The sequence below is a fragment of the Neomonachus schauinslandi genome, chromosome 6 (genome assembly GCF_002201575.2).
Source record: "Neomonachus schauinslandi chromosome 6, ASM220157v2, whole genome shotgun sequence".
Classification (NCBI taxonomy): domain Eukaryota; kingdom Metazoa; phylum Chordata; class Mammalia; order Carnivora; family Phocidae; genus Neomonachus; species Neomonachus schauinslandi.
The window spans coordinates 137240162-137257537 of NC_058408.1; the positions used below are offsets into that span (position 1 = coordinate 137240162).

The following is a 17376-nucleotide window of genomic DNA, read 5'->3' on the forward strand; positions in this document are numbered from 1 at the left end:
GGATGATGGTGGTGATGGGGATGATGGTGGTGATGATGGTGGTGATGTTGGTGATGACGATGGTGTGATAATGATGTTGGTGATGACGATGGTGATGGTGGTGATGGTGCTGGTGGTAGTTGATTCACTGGGGGAGGTGGGAAGCAAAGAAACGAACAGAAGTGCTGCCAAAATGATTTAAAGATGATGGAAAGAAAGACGAGCCTTTGTTTTTTGTTAAGTTTCTTGGTCAGGTGTAATGGGCACCCAGACCCCAGCTTGGCTCTTGTTTTTGGCTTAGGGAAGAATCTTTAGTTGGGTGTAAGAGGAGGTAGCCAACTGTGAACTGGAAGCATTGGGCGGGTGGGGGGGGGGTGCGGTGGAGAGGTGGAGGAGGCTGTGTGACAGCCAGAGAGTTGTTTCTGGTCGATCCAAATCATGTTAAGTGGTGCTAAGAATATCGCTTTTGACCTGATAGTCCTGAAATGTTGATTTCTCTTGGACCTGTTGATATATGTCATTAAAAGTGCTGGAAGGGAGAGGTGACAGATCCCAGCTTCTGATGAGTGTCCTGTTTCCTGCTCACGTAGTACTTCCATTCTCTTAAATCCAAAGGCTAAACAAATCACGGACTAATATAGACTCCGAGCTGAACTGATGCCAACAGAATGCAGTAGTCGAGGGAGAGCAGACTAATACAATTTTCGTCTGTCTGCCTTGCCTGGCTTTGCCAGGATGGATGTTACACATGGTGCAACTCACGGTACCAAAACTTCTTGAGGGTTCTGGTTTAACCCTTTGAAGAGAGGCTTTTGAAACCTGTTGCTGTGATGTTGAAGTCTGGCTCTAGGTCTTCTCTTCTTGGAAGTTGATGTCAGTTGGTTGACTAATTTCTGTTGTTCCATTGCACCCTATCTTGCAGTTACCCTGGCAGGTAACGTGTGTGTGTGTGTGGGGGGGGGTGTCTCACCAGGCTAGAGCCATGTCGCATCTTGGTGGCTCTGCTGTTTCAAATCTGCATCTTCCTGGATAAGACGCTCAGGCAGCCACGTGCCCCAGCTAAACTGTGAATCCCTCCACCCCCGTGAAAAGTCTGACTCAGCAGACATATTTTGTTTCGTGGATCCCTAGTATTTTTGTACTTATTTCAAGGCAACAGTAACTTGTTTTTGAAATACTTTGTTTCTGTCTGCATTGTGCTGCTGATCTCTCTGTGTCTTTGAGGGGGAAGGTGGGATCTTGATTTTTACCCCTCCACCCCCAGATATTTTCAAGCCTGATGTCTTGAACGTGCTGTGCAGTTGTTCTAGCTGGCACATTTCCTAGTGGACCCTTCTTCCTTTTGATTAGCTGCGTAGTGAGTCTTGCCGCTGGAAACTGGTTTAGACTCAGGGCTTGGATGGGGAACAAGCCCAAACCCTAAGTCTTGATGAATGGAGGGATGCACAGACAAGTGTCCTGAGGCCTACCACTCTCGTGGAGCGCTGGAAGATCCTGTTGCCCGGGGTGTGGGAATTGTTGAGGTTGAATAGCATAGTGATCCCTGTCTTGGTGTGGCAGGGCTGGCTGGGGCCATGTCACTGGGAGACCAGCCGAGACCAGAGCAGCTGTTGTATCTTTACACCCGCTGCTGAAGTGTCCCTTGTTAGACCGAGCAGGTCGTCTTTCTCCAAACCACCTGGCACGGTGCAGGCCATGTGAAGCTCTTTCTCAGGAGGAAGATGGAGTAAATTACAGACCTCATTGTTTGGAGGACTGAAACCATTACTATCCCTCCATGAACAGGTAGTATTGTTCTCCCCTGCTTCTGTTTGCTAAGGCTTGATGCCCATGTGGGCAAACAGAGAGACATTCTATTAGAGACCCAGCACCGGCATGCTCTCAGAGTTCATTCTGCCCCCCCCCAATCTCTGCTGGACCGGGAGGAGGCCAAGCCAAATGGCATCTAGCTGTAATTGTAGTTTGATCATCAAAGGATAAATGGCAGAAACCAGAAGAAGCAAAGGGAGAAAAGGGGAAATCTCAGACACAAAATTATTCCCTATGCATGCGGCAGCCCGACTGCAGGGTGGGGGTATAGAGATGAGGATGGTACTGCTTTGGGGTTGAGTACAGCTGACGTTTTCCTTTTGCGTCATTCTCCAGTGTAAGGCTTGCACGCGGTGTGATTGTTGGGGCAGAATTTTCTTTCCCTGGAAACTTAAAACTGATTCAGCTTAATAAATACTGTATTTCAATATGAGCTGAGCGTGTTGCTCTCCTAAGCTGTATCCTAAAATAACCTCGAGGAGTATGACACCTTGCGTCACATGAGATCCACACCCCTTTCCTTTCCCATCCCCTGCAATCTCAGGCCTTGGCCAAGTTCACCGTTTATATGAATGGCCTCCGAGTGATTCTGTAGCCACGTCTCGTTCTTGGGAAAAGTTTGGACACAATGTCAATTGCTGTTTTGGGATCTTCCCCGCTTTTTGACAATCTCCTAACTCCTCTCAACTTCGGAAAGACAAGAGTAGCACAAATGGCCATATTCTCCCTACGTGGTTAACACAAATCTAACTGGAATGACAATTAACAGGCCTTAAAAAACAAAAAAAAGACATAGTTATTTAGCTCTACTGACTTTTAAAAAGTTTTATTGAAGTATAATGTAAGTATAGCACAGTACATAGATCTTTGGTGGAGAGATGGATGAACTTTTACATGCGTGAACATGCATGAAACCATCACCCCGGCCAATATATCGAGTGGAGTTGGAACAGTTTTTTTGTATAGGGCCAGATAGTAAATATTTGAGGCTTTGCAGGCCATATGGTCTCTGTGGCAGCTACTCAACTCTGGCCATTGTGGTGCAAAAACAACTAAAAATAATACCTAAAGGAATAGATGTGGCCTTGTCCCAATAAAACTTTATTTATAAAATCAGACAGTGGCTGGATTTGGCCCACAGACTGTAGTTTGCTGGCCCCTGAGAGAATATTACCAACCTCCCAGAAGTCTCGCTTATTTCCCTCCCTACCCAGTCATCTGCCACTCCCCCCCCCCCCACTCCCAAATCTCACCACGGAATAGCTTTATCTATTGCCGTGGATTAGTTGTACCTGTTTTTTAGCTTCACTGAAGTGGGATTGTGCAGAATGGATTGTCTCATGTCTGGCCCCACTCAGCATTATGTCTGAGTTATATTCCTGTTATTGTATGTAGCAATAGTCTGCTCTTTTTTTTTTAAAGTTGCCATTAGTATTCAACTAGGAGTATGACACAATGCACACATCCTTTCTGTGTTATTGGATTTTTGGATTGTCTCCAATTTTCTGCTTTTATGAATAAGGTCCTAGTAACATTCTCAGCCTCATCTTTCGGAGGAATATGTGTGTCCGTTTCTGTTCTTCATATCCAAGAGTGGCCTTGGGGAGGCATGGGGTAGCGTGTGTTTAGCTTTGCATCGATTTTTTGAGAGAGGTTTGAATGCCGGATTTCAGGTGTCGTCACTGAAGTGCCTTGGCTGAGTGGTTGTAGGTATGTGGGTGATACAGAAGAGGAGAGCAGTAAAGTGAGCTAGGTGTGGTCAGAGGCCAGTTTGCCTTCACACAGCCACTTGGCTTTTGGCCCCAGTTCCTAGGAACTCCTCCCACTGTCTCCATTAACCTGGGAAGATTTTGCAGGCTGAATGCAGAGGTGGACCCATACACTGCAGGTGCCTCCCAGAGAATGTGGATGAGTGTTTAGGCATCCCTGTTGCCTCCCTGAAGACCTCTCTTCCGAGACTCCTCCACTCATCATTATTCCAGCCCGAAGAGCAGTGTTGTAATCAAGGTCAAGACCCACAGAAGAGATTTCCCTTGGTTTTCAGAAGGGCTACTTCAGAACCAATTAAGCCTTTGTTTTAAGAGTATTTTGGCCAAAGGTTGATGTTTTAACACCAAGTCAGATGTGATTTAGGAAAAAATAACTTCACACACAACAAAAACAAACTGTGTAGACCTTTCATAGTTGTTTTTCTTTTAAGATGTGAAGTGGTGTGTGTGTGTGTGTGTATGTGTGTGTTCGCGCGCGCGCATGCATGCACACGCTTGTGTGTGTGCGCAAAGACAACCAGGAGAGGCTCCAGAAGAAATGGACCATTTTATTTGTTTACACAGCTGAGCGGTGGAGACTTTGCAGTGGGTGTTGCTTTGCCTCTTGTCCTCAGGCTTTTGCAAGTTCCCATCTGAGCTTTACCAAAGCATATCCTTTCTGCTTGGTCTTCGCACTCACCTGCCATGACTCGGGAAGGCCCCAAGGACCCTCCTCCGGGGCCGGCGTGCTTTCTGGAGTCAAGGAGGGAAGGGTAGAAACTGCAGAGTGTCCTGGCCCCATATTGGCCCCTTATTCCTGGATGTGAACTTGATGTTTAGTCTTGTCCATGTCTTAAAATCATTAAGATTCCAGATGTACTGTGGGTTGCAGTCTGTCTCCTTGCCCAGGCAGACCCTTGGCATCTGTGATAAAAATGGCCAGAGGTTAGTACCAGTGGATTTGGCCAGGATGTTTGCAATAACGCAATTCCTGTATCTTGATGGCAGTCTCTTGTGTTCTTTGCCTGTCCTCTTGTCACACGTTCCATGGCCTTTCACTTCGTATGAGGATTTGCTTTCTGGGTTCAGGGGCAGATCTGGGCTAAGTGGGGGGACTCCCAGAAACAACTACAGTTCTTAGTATAGTCGCTGCCTCAGTTTTCCCTCACTCCCCCTGCCACACCTGGCTGGGAAGATTCCATGTCCACTTTCCGCAAAGAGTGAAGTGTGTGTACGCGTGCGTGTGGCTGGGAGAATGGTAGAGACACCCATGGCATTTCACCAGGGTAGTTTGACAAAGCCTCTGGATACCAGTTCGCTCATTCAGAAAGTTCATTCACTTGCTGCAGTGGTGAGTTGTAGCCTAATGGTCTAATTTAAGTCCATACCTAAGAATGTTCATTCATTCATTCGGAGATATTTATGGCGCATCTAGTGTGTGCCAGGCCCCTGCAGAATTCCTCAGTGAACAAAACGGACGAAAACCCCATGTTCCCATGGAGCTTAAATTCTAGTGATGTTTTATTTTTTTTATTTTTATTTTTTTTTTAAAGATTTTATTTATTTATGTGACAGAGGGAGAGAGAGACAGTGAGAGAGGGAACACAAGCAGGGGGAATGGAAGAGGGAGAAGCAGGCTTCTCACCGAGCAGGGAGCCCAATGTGGGGCTCAATCCCAGGACCCCAGGATCATGACCTGAGCCGAAGGCAGACGCTTAACGACTGAGCCACCCAGGCGCCCCTCTAGTGATGTTTTAAATGCTGATTTGTAAGCACCCCATTTCTCTTGGTCCGACTGACTAGGTTTTGGGTGCAGTCTGGGAGTTGCATTTTTAATCAGAGTTTGGATTTTCAGCCTACTTAAGTTTGAGAATTGCTGCCCTCCAGTCTTTTGAAATCAATCAGTTGATCGTTTATTGGCTGCTCAGTGCCAACTAAAAATTGAGGGCTGGCCAAGTACTCAATTGGGATAACTTTTTCTCATTTTGAGTGAGAAACTAAAGTGCCTGGAGGTTCCGATGAGCTTTAGGCCTTTCTTTCTCCATGGTTCTGTGAAGAGAGCCAGATAACTTTTGCAAGCCTCGAGAAGAGGTGCTTCTTTATTTATGAAAGAGTAGCTTGGATGATAATGTGCCTGGTCTTAGGGGTCAAAGGCAGTAACAACAGTTGATAATAATAGCAGCTTATACTTATTGAATTCTCCCGATGCCTTGGGTCTGGTGTTAAGTGCTGTGTATGAATTATTTATTGATTCTTCATAACAACACAGAAGGAAACCCAAAAGATGTAGTTACTCTTATTAGCATCATTATCTCCCGTTTTGTAAATGAGGAAGCGGAGACTCGGATACCAGAGGTATTTTGCCCAGGATCAAGGAATTAGGATTCAACCCTCGCCGTCAGACTGGAGAGAGATATTACGCGACACAGCTTTAAGCTAACTACTGTCTGAGGAAAATAATGCTTGGGGGTCCAGGGGTTTCCCCAGTCGGTGGCCGCCAGCTGGCTATCTGGGCTGTATACTAAGGAATCAGAGCTGGGAACTGCTAAAAAATATGGAATCCTGGGTTTTACTCCTTGAAGATTCCCATTCATTAGGGCCAGCTCAGGGTTTCACAAACTTGAGCAAGCATCACCCGGAGGGCACCTGGGGGGTTGGTTAGAAGCAGACTGTGGCGTCCCCCCCTCCCCCACATTTTAGGTTCCGTAGGTCTGGGGTGGGTCCAGACATTTGCAGATTTAATGGGTTTTCAGGGAATGTGGATGCCCCCTCTGGCGATAGCACACGGAGAACCCTTCGGCTAGGGCCGGGGCTCCCCGACCTTGGCTGTACATCACAGCCCCTGGGCGAGCAGTGTGAACGGTGCTTAGGCCCAGGCTCCGCCCCAGCCCACCTGGATTGGGATCTTTAGGGAGTGGGGCCTGGGCATCCCTGTTGCCAAAAAAGCTTCCCATGTGATTTTATGTTTTTATTTATTTATTTATTTATTTATTTTTTAAGATTTTATTTATTTATTTGAGAGAGAGAATGAGAGACAGAGAGCACGAGAGGGAAGAGGGTCAGAGGGAGAAGCAGACCCCCCGCTGAGCAGGGAGCCCGATGTGGGACTCGATCCCGGGACTCCAGGATCATGACAGCCGAAGGCAGTCACTTAACCAACTGAGCCACCCAGGCGCCCTATTTATTTATTTTTAAAAAATATTTTACTTAATTATTTGAGAGAGAGAGAGAGCAGGGGGAGGAACTGGGGCGGGGGGTGGGGAGAATCTTGAGCAGACCACCCTGAGCGTGGGACCTGACTTGGGGCTTGATCTCACAACGACCCTGAGATCATGACCTGAGCTGAAACCAAGAGTCTGACACTTAACGGACTGAGCCACCCAGGCGCCCCTAGGGTCTCTTTTTTAAAGGCAATGAAAATGAGGTGCAAAGAGGTGATTGGTTCGTCCGAGGTCCCACAACCTGGTGGACACAGGGATGAGATGAGAATCTAGGAGCCCAGCTTGGCTGTGTGTCTATTATTCACGAAGTTACTGTCTCCTTTAAGCTCAGAGCAATTGTATTATGTTGGCAGATAAAACAAAACAATCTTGTTTTAAGGCTTTTACTTATATCTTTTTTTAACTTCTAACTGTTCTAATTGTATCACTGTATTTGTAGGAGTTGAGATATTTGTATCTGTTCATTCTCCACCACGTTATGGCACTTGGGGCCCAGCCTGCATGGTTTGTATGCGGGCTGGTAAGGATGCAGAGAGATTGAGTGTCTGGTAGTCCTTGACTAGAACAGCCCAAAAGGATGAACACAACTGTTCTGTCAGCCATGTGTGGGCCTCTTAGGGCCATAGTAAGTAGTATAGACGTCTGATCTGTGGCAAGCAGCTGGTTGTATGTTCTTAGTAACTCTATTTTAGAGGTTGTACTTTTTAAAAAGTTCCTGAGAATCATGAGGCTGTTTAGTGAAGCACAGAAATTTTTTTTTTAATTTAAAGATTATTTATTTATTTGAGAGGGAGAGAGACAAGGTTAGAGAGAGGGAGCATGATTGGGGGGAGCAGGGGGGAGTGCCAGAGAGAGAAGCAGAGTCCTCGCTGAATGGGAAACCTGACGTGGGGCTCCATCCCAGGACCGTGACCTAAGCCGAAGTCAGACACTTAACCAGGTGCCCCGAAGCACAGAAATTTCCAAGTGGGTTGTGGCTCACATAGGCAGGCTTATCAGGCTTAGCACTTAATTTGTCTCTGGCATTTGGTTTGGTGGCATGATATCAAATCTTGATTGGACAGATAAGTGGTTGTGATTTTTTTTTTTTTTTAACAGTTTACCTTGAAATCTCCTCACACTCTTCAGTTAGATAGGGCAACAGCCCATTACCCCTGAAGGTTCCACCAAAACCCGTGAGTGGCTCGCAGGGTGCTTAAAATTTAATGAATAATACATTGAAATTAAAAAAAATATATATAAACCTTAAAAGCAGATACATGTTCTGTATAGCTTTATGTCTATAATATGTTATAAAAAGAAACATTGGAATCAAACATTTGTGGACTCTTTGAAGTATCTTCATAAAATCCCGATTTTTAAGGGATGCATCTGGAACAATACTTGGTTATGCCAGATTCTGCACCGACTGAGGCCTGGACTGGGAGTGGGTGTGGTCTTTGCCGTAGGCTGGTAGCGGGGGTGGGTACGGAATGGCTATGTCTCTCCACCTCAGCACTGTTGACTACTTGGGTCGGAAATTTCTCGTCTCACAGGGCACTGCCCTGTGCGTTGTAGGATGTGTGTTTAACATCATCCCTGGCCTCTAATGTCTTCACGCCACTAGCACCTGTCAAAAATGTCTGTAGACCTTGCCAGATGTCCCCTGGGGGTCCAGATCCCCCCCACCCCCGTTGAGAACCAGAGGTTTAGAAAAACAGTTGGAAGCAGGCGCCCTGTCACTGAGGCTGGCGTGGTAGTTCCCCTGCGTTTGAAAGGGACCAGGTACAAGAGGAAGTGGGTGGGGTCAGCTCCTGCCGCTGGCATCCCATAACCTGGGTTTGGGTCCGGGTTGTGCCAGGCTTAGTTTCCTAATCTGTAAAATGGGGATCATGGTCGTACCTGTTTGCAGAAGGTAGTTGGGAGATGGAATGAGATATAAAGCGTGTGAGCAGGTCAGTGGCACACAGAAGGGCACTTGACAAACACAAGCTGCTGTTTTTACCGCCGAGAACTGTGTGAGGTCCTGGTTTGCAGATTTAGAATACGCCTTCGCCCAGCACGCATTGTGTATTTTTTACTTCCTGTCAGAAACATCACACATGATAAATTTGATAACCTGGACTATCTTTGCTGGGTAACAAAGATTTATGACTTTTGTTGTTTGCTGTTTACGTTTCTCTTATGTCGCTTAAAAATTCTGCTTGGTCCTTGTAACATTTGACTAGAAGGTAAGCCCTTCTGAGATTGTGTCTTTCTCATCTGCACATCCCTAGAGCACCTTGCAGAAACACCTAGGAGACTGCAGGTGTACAGCCAGGGGTGTGAGTGTGTTTAAATAATGCATACTGAGGGCAGAAAGGGAGTAGAGGACATTTGTGGGTTGGTGCCTGTGTATTAGAAGCAGCTGTTTGCATTTTCCTCTTAATAGCCCCTTTATAACATGATGGGTGATTATATATAAATATAATAATAAACAGTATATATCCTATATATACATAGGATATATATAAATATTATCTTTTGTACTCAATGAAGTAATTTGAGATAGACCTTCAACCCCTTTGCTAACTTGACCTTCTTTCCCTGGTATCTTACAACCTGATCTCAGCTCTCCTTCATTGCATCAGTTTGCACCCTATGTTAATGACCGTGGCATCACTCAAATAATGGTTAACCATGGTTGGACTGTTCTCTATATATATTTTTTAAAGATTTTTATTTATTTATTCATTTGAGACAGAGATATAGTGAGAGAGAGAGAGAGAACATGAGCAGGGAGAGAGGCAGAGGGAGTGGGAGAGGGAGAAGCAGGCTCCCTTCTGAGCCAGGAGCCCGATGGGGGGCTCGATCCCAGGACCCTGGGATCATGACCTGAGCCGAAGGCAGACATTTAACCATCTGAGCCACCCAGGTGCCCCTATTCTATATTTTTTAACATATATATGTAATATAATAATAATATATAACATGACATACTATATAACAAACTATATGAAAATGTAATAGAAATATATAGTATATAATAAGTATATTTATGTGATTGTCTTCTGATTTTCAAAATGCTTGGAGGTTAGTTGGTTTTTGAGAGCAATGTTAGCTTTTTTTTTAAAGGACAAGTAGTATCATCCATTGGATCATACCGTATTCTCAGTGTTCTGAGAATCATACCTATTCTCTGAGTATTCTCAGACCATGTCAACTGTCATTAATTCCTGCAGGCAACTTCAAAAAACTTAAACAAGTGTTTTCTTACTTGTGGATGGATGAACCTACACAAGCAAATTCATTCCTTTTTGTTCCCAAACCTTGTGCCTCCCGGAATTTTGAGGATGAGATGAGGCACCAAAATAAGTAGCTTCGGTGGAAATCAGAAATTGTCCATGACTTGAAAATGTGTGTGTGTGTGTGTGTGTGTGTGTGTGTGTGTGTGTTGGTGGCCCAGCCTAGGGGGACTGGGGGATTCTTTTCACCAGGGCTTTGGTGAGGCTGCCCCATAGGGAAGAGAGTATTGTGTCAATAGTTTCTGAGTTGATTCGGGAAGCATTGTTGATGATTCAAATTGAAGAATTGTGAAGACAATTCATCTTGAGGAACAGAGAACATCGGGTGTGAGCCGGGCTGCTGGGGAGCAGACATTGACATACGGGCCGTCATCAAACTAATTGTTGTTTGAATTACCTGTTATGATCCGATGACAAATCTGCCTTGCTCCTGCCACTGGAGCAGAAAATGTAGCTTGAATTGGCGTGATGTTAGCAAGTGTAAACTGTACTTCAACAAGATGGATAAACCCAATTATGGGGCAGACCTGTAGAGAGAAAATCCATTTAAATCTCGTAATGTTAAGCAGAGCTGTGTTTAATTCATTTGGACCAATTTGGGAATGATGTATGAGTGTTGGTGAACATTAGTCAAAGGGGGGACCACCTGGGGGAAAGGGATGCGCCTGGGCTGCCGGCCACCCCGGGGAGGCAGCTGGGGTGTCGGCTCCGGAGGCTGCCCTAATGGCAAGGGAAAGCAAAAATGACAAAACGATGTACTAAGTGCTGCTAGGAGAGCAGCGCAGTGTAAATGAACCAACAAGGAAAACATATGAAGCAGAAATGAAGGGGGTGTTTTCCCTAAATGCTGTTGACAGTCCAAAACATGAAGGAAATTTGAGGTTCTTCTTCTGTGTTTCCATCCCAGATAGCCTTCTGGGTTTTTCCAAGCCTTGTGACAGGAGCCTAGGAAATGCTTTTTATTTTTGCTTAATGAGGATTGAAAAAGAGAGAGAGAGAGAGAGAGAAAGGGGCAGCTACATTTAAACTGATGATCTTGGGGCATTTGATTCTCTATTGGAAAGCAGTTAAGAGGGGATGATTACTCTGAAATATATAGTATATAATATTATGCCTATTTGGAGGAGAGTTTGGAAGTTTTGTCTATTTAATTTTTTTTTTTTTTTTAATAGCTAGATAGTGGTGACCCAGCTTTGCATGTAGTAGGTGGTTAATATATACTGAATAAATGAATGAAAACATTGAACTTTGGAGAAGTAACTTTCAGGGCTAAATGCTGGTATTTCCCACACCTCAGACTCATTAGGATATGTAAGGACCTTAGGATCCAGTTTCATCGGATCAGTTCCTGGGAGTTTGCATTCCCAGGAATTTTACAATTTTATGTGAAAAGTTACAATTTTACTTTCTATTACGGCTTCTCTATTCTTAGTTTTGCCACGGGTGTTTTTAGAAGACTCTAGCTTTCTTTTATTTTGGAAGGAGCTGATAAAACCCCCTAACAAGTTGTTTGGTTTTTTCCTTTTGGCTTGGTCATTTTCTTTTTTTTTTTCTTTTGTGGAATGGACTGGACTTGGAGACTTGGCTTGTTGAAAGGAGAATTTAAAGACTGGAGTGCACAAGGAACTTGGCAGTGGACCGCCAAGAAATTCATGGTTATGCACTTTTGCCCCCAGTGCCCATAAATCTAACCATTGGGAATGCTGGGTGTGAATGAAGGTTATAGCCCTGAGTTTTTCCCTGTAATTGGGGTACAGTTCATTGTATGGGCTTGTGGTGTACATTTAGTGTCTACTTTGGGCCAATTCTTTTCTCCTAGAGGCAGATTTGTTAGGATTTTCCTTTCTGGCTCTATCCGGCTTTCAACTCAGTTGAAAAACCAATAAAGGGATGATAATAAGAAAAATTAAGACTTTCCTGTAATGGTTCAACACTGAATTCTGAGAATCTGAATATTCCAACCTAGTTTACCGGTAGAATCTAGGTAAAAAACATTTTGGGATAATTTAATCTATCCTTGCCAGAAAAACCACTAGCACATTTAGCCCTCAATTTGACCTGCTTGATGGTCGACTTCCAGTTCAGAACAAGGAAGTAATGTGATTAAACTGGAACCTAGAGGAAACATTGAGATGTGCTTCTGAACCTGACGATCTTTGCTCTGAAAAAAGGAGCATCTCTTGTGGCCCATGGGTTTTATGGGGGCTCTGTCTGGTTTGGCTCGAAAGCAGTTGTCAGATTTATACTCCTGAGCTTGGGGTATAGACAATGTGAATTGAGCAGGCAGTGAATATGGGGATTTCTGGAGAACAGACTCTAAAGGAAAAGAAAGCATTCACCTTGTGGGTAGAATGACCTGTATGTGTTAGGGATAAATCTTTTCAGAGCCCTGGAGGGTTGCTTTCTTGATTAACTTGTTACCTTCTGGTATTATAGCAGAGCTGAAATCTTGCAAGGAATGTATGCAAAGAGGAATTTTTGTCCTTTTGAATTAGATCCTAAGAGGTAATAAACATATAGCAAAAGACCTAAATGAAATAGTGAGATAGTATCAACTCTTTAACTTAAAACAAATTATTTTCTGTAGAGTTAAAAAAAAAAATTAGCTTCCCTCTGGTATCAAGTTCTAGATAAGGGCTTTATTGATGTATGGAATCTATAAGACTCAATTCAGAAGTGTTTCAGGACTCACAAAGCTCTGAACTTAATTCTTATCCTTAAAATCAGAATCAAAACCAAACCTCCCCTCTTCCCTCCTTCTGGTCTTCAGTTGCTTAGTTTTTATTCCATAATCCAGTGGCTTTTATTTCTTAATCATTGCTGAAGAAGCCAAGAGTTTCCCTGTTAATTCTAAAAAACTCATTGACCTACGGTATACAGACATTTTTCTTGAAAGAGAATCCAGAGGAAGGTTTGGAAATGCTTCTCAGCTAAAGGACATGTTTACCAAACTCCCAGTGTGCTTTATGCACCCTATTTTGTGTTTTTTAAAAAACTTGTCACTGTTGTCACATTTTCATAATGGTGAGTGAAAGCAGATGACAAATGTCTCCCCACAGAAGGAAGACCTGCTTTGTGAAGCCATTTGTTTCTGAAGAGTTGGCACTCAGGGCTTGAATTCTCTAGTGAGGAAAAGACTTCAGTAATGTGGTAGACCTCTTTCCTTTCGAGAGGATTCTCCCCCTCACTACCCTCCCCCCGCCCCCCAAAAAGCAAAAAACAAAAAAACTGTGTTTTGCTTAGGTAGCTTTTCAGTTGGTTTACATTTGCCCCTTTATCTCCCATCAGAAAATAAATGTTAATATACTTGTCATTCCTCCACAAACGTGCTACTGCTTGACCTGATTTTGTAATTTTAGGATAGTTTAGGAAAAAGCACCAAGAGTTGTTTTTGCAGATTGTGTTGGGTGTCCCTACCATCCCCGACTGTTAGGAATAAGTGGAGATTTGTTTGGGGTTTCCGTCTTCCACTCTTCTTGGGGTTTTGGCCCAGATGATCCTCTGCAGGCCCCTGGTTTGCACTGTTGAGGAAGGAGCCCCACCGTGACTTACATGTGGCCAGGAACCGGTGATCTGACGTGGAGAAAGTATACACACAAACCCACACGCCACATGCAAAGCAGATATGGTTTTGATTTTGGCCTCCGTGGTTCTGTTATCATTTCTTTTTCCGTGTGAGTGGATTTTTATCTTTGGGTCTGACTTCTGCTTTGGTTCATGGTTTGTGGTTTGCATTTGCCATCATAGCTCATGAGTTTGGCTGCTTGGGAAGCCAAGTGGCCAGGGCTCCGGGCCCATGGGAAGTGTGAGGAGAAGGAGCCCGGGGACGCATTCCCAAGGAGCATGGAGGTTGTAGATCTCTTGTGGTCGGATCCCTGGCGAGTCGCTGCAGAACCATTGTCATTGTTCTTGTCCTGGATCCTCAGCTGTCACATGCTCCCCCACCTGGGGTTTCTTCTCTCTCTTTCTGTGTTACTTACATAATGCCTCTAAGGACTATTTTGGAAACATCTAGACCAACTTGTGATTGATCTTCCTGTTCTGTGTATTTCCCCTGATTCCCTTGCTCTCCTCTCATCTCCTTTGGCAGGAAATATTTTTTTGCTCATTAACTACTTTCCAGGTCAGAATTTCCCCATAAAGTACAAACTTTTCTTTATTCCAGTATTTGATTTCCATCACTTTCTTCTTCTTCTTTTCTTTTCTTCTTTTTTTTTTTTTTACATAAAGCCCAAAAGTTTCAATTGGGCAAATTACTTAATTGCTGTGTGCCTCCGTTTCCTCATCTGTGAAAAATGGGCTTTAATAATAGGACTTGCCTGCTGGGTGGGTTATTGTGAGGTTACGGGAGAGGGGGTTAGCCCGGTGCCTGGTGTGGGAGATGGTTTCGTGGTGTTATTCCTCTGACCAACAGGATGTCCTGGGAACCCACGCAGATGGGGACAGTTGGTCACCTCAACAACACCCTTACTCCACTCCTGCCAAGGTGACAAGTGGCCTGTCTTTTCTTGCTTTTCTTTCCTACCCCCCTCCGCCCCCCCCCCCCCAAATAATCTGGTTTCTCCTGTGAGGGAGTGGGCTGAGAATCTGGAGTCCAGGGTACCTTTTGAGGCATGTTGGGGGAAAGAGTTTGTTGTGACATAATTTATTTCCCTGGGGAGGCCAGACAAAAATCTGTGGGGGAGACTGGACTCTGATGCTTCTGATGGGCATGAAATTAGTGACCGCAAGACAGGACTTTGTGGCCTTTTAATTGTAGTGTCTGCTCTCTCCTTTGGTCGCATTGCTATTGCTTAGAACTTCATTAAAAAAAAACAGATTTAAAAGGCGTCCTCTTTGGTGTTTGAAAGGCAGAGGGCCGGCTCCTGGCTTGCAGACCTAATAACACTTATTTCTCGATGAGGGAGTTTCTTCGGGCTGCCGTGGCTGTTGTTTGTCTGCATGGGTAATAAGCTTGGAACAGCCCCTCCTCCTCCAACTTGCCTCAAAGACGATCAGTGGGTTCCTGGGGCCGAGAGACCTTGGGAACCTGTGATTGGAAGCTCAGTGCCGGAGGAAAGCAGCACTCGTGGAAGAAAGGGCCATGTCTTTTTTTAAAGATTTTATTTATGTATTTGGCAGAGAGAGGGAGCACAAGCAGGGGGAATGGGAGAGGGAGCAGCAGGCTTCCTGCCGAGCAGGGAGCCCGATGTGGGGCTCGATCCCAGGACCCTGGGATCGTGACCTGAGCCGCCCAAGCGCCCTGGAAGGGCCATGTCTGCAGGGGTGTCTATGTCCACCGCTCCGGTCAGCTCACTGGGCCTTCCCGGGGGCGAGGGGGTGTCGCTCCCGGGCAAGAGATCAGCTCAGGCCGGTTCGCACTTAAACTTGGAGCTTGTGTTCAGCGATGTGTTCTCAGTGGTGGTACAGAAATGGCACTGATTTTCCCAATTGACTTGACGGCAGCCATAGTATCTTTGACACCTCCTGGTTCCAGAAGGGACAGCCGGGACCTCTGTTATTTGCAGGAGGCTGAATGAAAACACGGTGCTTGGAGCTGGTCCCTGTTTATGGCCAGCTTTCCTGCGCTTTTCTGAGGGCAGTGTGCGAAGAGATGGAATATGATGCATGAGGAGTCGGAAGACAGTCTTCATCAATGGACTTTTTTTACCCTCACTCCCCTGTTTGGCTTTGGGAGGGGTAAAACAACGGGCTGCCCTGGTTACAACCCACCAGTTCTCCCTGCCTTTAAGAAAAAGGACTTGTATTTTAGCCTTCTTTGTTCATCAGAAAGCTTTGGTATTTGTGTTGGCATGGGCCAGACCTTGGTAGCTGTTCAGTGGCCTTAGGCTGTGGCAGGCGTTTACATTTTCGCTCCCCTTCGCGGCGTTCGTGGGCATCCTGGCTGATGGTGTGGCTTTTGGCAAGAGCAGTGCTGTACCTTTTTAATTGGTTAGTTCCCCCAAGTGATGATTTATTCCACACCTATTAGAAATATCCTAATTTACTTTATCTAACAGTTTCCTCCCCCTTTCAGTTCTCCCCCCCACCCCCACCAACAAAACTATTGCCCCCAGGTAGCACTTGGCGAGACGAGACCTTTTTCTCTGGGGAGGACCTTGTCTTGGGTATGGCGGTGGCGAAGAATTAATTAAGGTTGAGGATGAAGCTTAATAATGACAGTTAGGGGCCCAGGAGCTCGGAACACTGCTAGGTCCGTCACTAAATTACCTGCTTGTAGACAGTGTACTCTCTGGGTCTCAGTTTGCCCAACTGTGAAATGCCTCCACAGGATGTACGAAGCGGGGCGACCCATTGGCAGCCACAAAAGTGGCTGCATGGCTTTCACTTAATTTGGAGTTAAAAGTTTTTACGGGCACAAGGAGGCCTTTTGGGATGATGGATTGGAGCCCTGGCACTGATGTTAGATGTACCCGGGCTGTCAAGTCACACCTGTTTATCGCGTGTGGGACCTTGGCCACTTACTTAACCTCCCTGAGGCTCAGTTTTATCTGTAAAATGGGCATACAACCAGTCTCGGAGGATTAATTGGGATAACCTACAGGACCCCTCCAGCGCAGTGGCGAGTGCGGAGTAGAGAGCGGCAGTGGTTCGTTGTGTAGAAGGGGAGTGACATCCGTAATCCTAGCAAGTTGAAACTGTTGCTGGGTGTCCGTTTTGCTATTAGTGAAGGCAAGGGGACAGACGTTGTGGTTTTTGGTTTTATCTTCTCTGGTTAAATTTCTTCTTCTCAGAAGCAGTAAGAGATGAATCCTATTCTACTTGTCTGGTAGATAACGTAGTAAGACTGAAATGAGCTTCAGCATCCTTTCGTGGAAGGAAACACATTCGTTGCTACTCAGATTTTTAACTCATATTTTTAGCCATCCCCTCCCCCCAGCACATATATAAACACATACATTGATTTCTTTTTTTCTGGTATTACTACAAGGATCAGTTTCTTCTGGCCTCATTCCAGAAACAACATGCCTGTCTTTTTTCATTGTTGAGGAAAAACAGTCTGAAGGCACCATAATTCCTTAAATTGGATTTCAATTCTTGATCCCCTTATGTTCGGTAAACAGAGTGATCTATGAAACATCATTGTTGAGGAGCAAGAGGCTGGCAGCCTTGTATTTTTTCTCCCCCAGGAGGGAAAGCACGGTGTTGGAGCCTCCCGGGGTGAGGTGGGGGGTGAGGTTCCCTGGAGGTGAATGCCCACCTTCATTTGGGATGAAGACATGAATTCCTTTCCTTTCCACAAAATGCTAGTGAAAGCTGGGAGGGCTGCCTGTAAGTGAGCAGAGTGTAGGTTTAGAAGAAGCCTGTAGTGTGTGTGTGTGTGTGTGTGTGTGTGTGTGTGTGTGTGTGTGTGTG

General features: G+C 45.2%; 1 protein-coding gene across 18 annotated transcripts in view; it reads left to right on the forward strand.

Annotated features, from left to right (window-relative positions):
• Positions 1-17376, forward strand: part of TCF7L2 (transcription factor 7 like 2) — a 198681-nt gene that overhangs the window by 13487 nt on the left and 167818 nt on the right. The gene's annotated exons all lie outside the window — the stretch shown is intronic.